Genomic DNA, 3,437 nt, shown 5'->3' with positions numbered 1-3,437 from the left:
GAAGGCTGTGCTCTTTGATCTTCATCAGTTAATATTTTAAGTCTTCTTCACTTTCAGCAGGCAAGGTTGTATCAACTGCATATCACAGGTTGTTAATGAGTCTTCCTTCAATCCTGATGCCACGTTTTTCCTCAAGAACCCAGTTTCTTGGATTATATGCTCTGCATACAGGTTGAATAAGTATGGTGAAAGAGTACAACTTTGTTGCACACCTTTTTTAATTTTAAAACATTCAGTGTTCCCATGTTCTGTTCAAACAACTGTTTCTTGGTCCAGGTTCAGATTTCTCATGAGCACAATTAAGTGTTCTGGAATACTCATACTTTGCAATGTTGTCCATAGCTTGTCATGAGCCACACAATTGAAAGCCTTTGCGTAGTCAATAAAGCACAGGTAAACATCTTTCTGATAATGTCTACTTTCAGCCAAGATCCATCGGACATCAGGAATGATATCCCTCATCTGAATCCGGCTTGAACCTCTGAAAGTTCTCTGTCAATGTATGATTGTAGCCATTTCTGTATTACCTGTAGCAAACTTTACATGCATGGGATATCAGTGAGATTGTCCGATGATTTCCGCATTCCATTGGGTCACCTCTCTTTGGAATGGGCACAAATACGAATTTCTTCAAGTCAGTCAGCCAGATAGTTGTCTTCCAAATTTCTTGGCAGAGATGAGTGAGTGCCTCCTGTGCCGCCTCACTTTCTTGAAAGATTTCAATTTTTGTTCCATCAATTTCAGGAGCCTTGTTCTTTGCCAATTCCGTCAATGCTCCTTGGACTTCCTCCTTTAGTATCACTGGCTCTTGATCATATACTACCTCTTGAAACGGTTGAATATTAACCATTTCCTTTTGGTACAGTGATTCTGTGAATGAAGACAACCAACATCAGTGAACTGCTGACCACTTTCATAAATCTGAGACTGCCTCTATGTCCTCCAACACAAGGCCATGTAGGTGTCCTTTAGACAATATCTATTTTTCAGATTAGGCTTCATTACTTTTTAAGATACAAAAAGATATTTTACATATAACCTTTTTGACAGGTAATGGCGAGGTAGTTTCCCTTATAGATTACCTGTAATATGATATTGTGAAGGCCAACACTTTAAGTTTAGGTTGTTTAGGTACCACTGATTGGGCTCCGACTCATAGTGACCCTTTGTACCATAGAATGAAACACTGCTCAGTCTTACGCCATCCTCAAAATTGGCATGTTTGAACCCATTGTTATAGCAACTGTGTCAGTCCATATTGTTGGGGTCTTCTTTTTTTTCCACTGACCCTGTACTTTACCAAGCATGATGTCCTTTTGCAGGGATTGGTTCTACCTGATAGCACGTCCAAAGTATGTGAGAAGTCTTACCATCCTATTTCTAAGGAGCATTCTGGCTGTTCTGGTTCCAAGACAGATTTGTTCCATAGCACTTTCAATATTTTTCACCAATGCATATGAGGCATTTGAAAACGTCAAGACTTAGGTCAGCTCACCTTAGTCCTCCAGATGACATCTTTGTTAATACTTTGAAGAGGTCTTTTGCAGCAGATTTACCTAATGCAATAAACCATATGATTTCTTGACTGCTGCATCTATGACTATTCGTAGTGGATCAAAGTAAAATGAAATCCTTGATAACTGCAATCTTGTCTCTGGTTATCATGTTTATTTTTCCATTTGTGAGGATTTTTGTTTTCTTTATATTGAGTTATAATCCATACCGAAGGCTGTATCCTTTAAGTTACTTATCATTAATTGCACTTCAAAAACCTATAGGCTGGGACCTGGTTGACCAGCAGTGTGGGGAGACCTGGGAACTCCTGGGCCCAGAGTCAACGGTGTGGCCACAGAGGACTAGAGTGGAGAGTGAAGCTACTAGCTGATAGGAAGAGAGGGCTTACGCACAAGAACACCCACACTTGCAGATGGTACCCATGTGACCTGGCCCCGATGAATGGATGATCAGAACTCAACCAAGAGAAGAAAGAAGAGGAAAAAAAAAGAGTGATCTGATACAATTTGATGAACTTGACCTACACCTATGGATGCAGTAACCCAAAAGAGGGAACAAATGCTTACAGCAAGAAACATTCCAACCCCTCCACACACAGAGTAGACAGAGATGGGCAACTTGGACATTGGATACCAAAATTGGGGGCGAGGGGGACTACAAAGGCAAGAAGTGACTGGCTTACAAGCTTTCAAGAGGGAACCTAGAGCTAGGGGACATGGAGGAAGGCAGAATCTCCAGTGAATACTATCCAATCTGTCTAGGCAGAGCTGATGAAATGAAATGCAGAAGGGTCACTTGTGATACAGTAGTAAATAATTGTTATCAGGACTGATTGTGAGGGTTGGAAATGTAAAGGTAGATGTTTTGTAGCAAGGAAGGGAGTGATTAACTCTCCAGTCTAGGAGCGGAGGTCTCTAGGACTATCAGCGGAGAAGAGCCGAGAGCAGGACCTTACCCAGAGAAGCAGGGAGGCCCAAGATAGAGGCAGAGACGACGTGGAGTGATGAAGTGGCTGGGGACTTTGGATCCAGAGAGGGAGAGGGACTGTGTGCTGAAGAATGGGGAGGAGGGGGGAGCGTAGGGGGTGGATTTATAGGGTATACCCTTTAGTCGGTTGATGATGCATGGAGGGGATTGGAACCATGGCAATGAAACGATATACGGTGGGATGACTGTAAAACTAAAGTTCTCTCATGTAAAATATATAATTCACAATAAAACATGAAATTAAAAAACCCTATAGGCTAAAGAGGAAAGAATCTTAAGTAAAAATTAGGTAATATAGTCCAACTCGCTATGCATAAAACATACGCATAGAACAAGGTGTATATATATATATATATGATTTTAGCGGGTCACTCAATATAGGAGCCACATATTTTAAAGCTTTTACTGATTATTTCAGATTCTTAGCCTTTGGTCTGCTTTACATCCCTAAATTTTTTTGCAAAAATATTAAAGTAACTATGTAAAAAGATGTACTACTAATAGTTTCCCTTGAGAGGCTCTCTCTGGTCATTCTCTCCAGAGATCCTTTCTCATCAACTCTCTGTTTTAAAAGGCAATAACACTTAGAGTCACACTGGGACAGGCCTTAGCAAACTGAAGCCTTTGTGATTCCAAGGTACTATTCTGCCATGAGCACATCATGTTCTGTCCTTTAGCCTGAGATTTAAATGAAATAGGATAAAGTTGGTTTTAGAAAACCAAATTTAAAGCTAAACTCTCAGTAAAAATGCCCAAACAAACCTGATGTCGAAAGAGAAGGTTCCAGAAATACACATAAATACCAGGGGGAATTAAAGTCCATGAGGGAGATGCTAGGTGATGGCTCCAGATATCTCTGGTGGACCCTAAAGGTCAGTTTTGCTGCTTTCTGGGTTCTTCCCAAAGTCTTTTCACTAGTGAAGCCATTCATTGGT

The sequence above is a fragment of the Chrysochloris asiatica genome, unplaced genomic scaffold, assembly GCF_000296735.1.
Source record: "Chrysochloris asiatica unplaced genomic scaffold, ChrAsi1.0 scaffold00213, whole genome shotgun sequence".
NCBI classification, from domain to species: Eukaryota; Metazoa; Chordata; class Mammalia; order Afrosoricida; family Chrysochloridae; genus Chrysochloris; species Chrysochloris asiatica.
The sequence above is the reverse complement of the archived record's forward strand: the minus strand, read 5'-3'. Positions refer to the sequence as shown.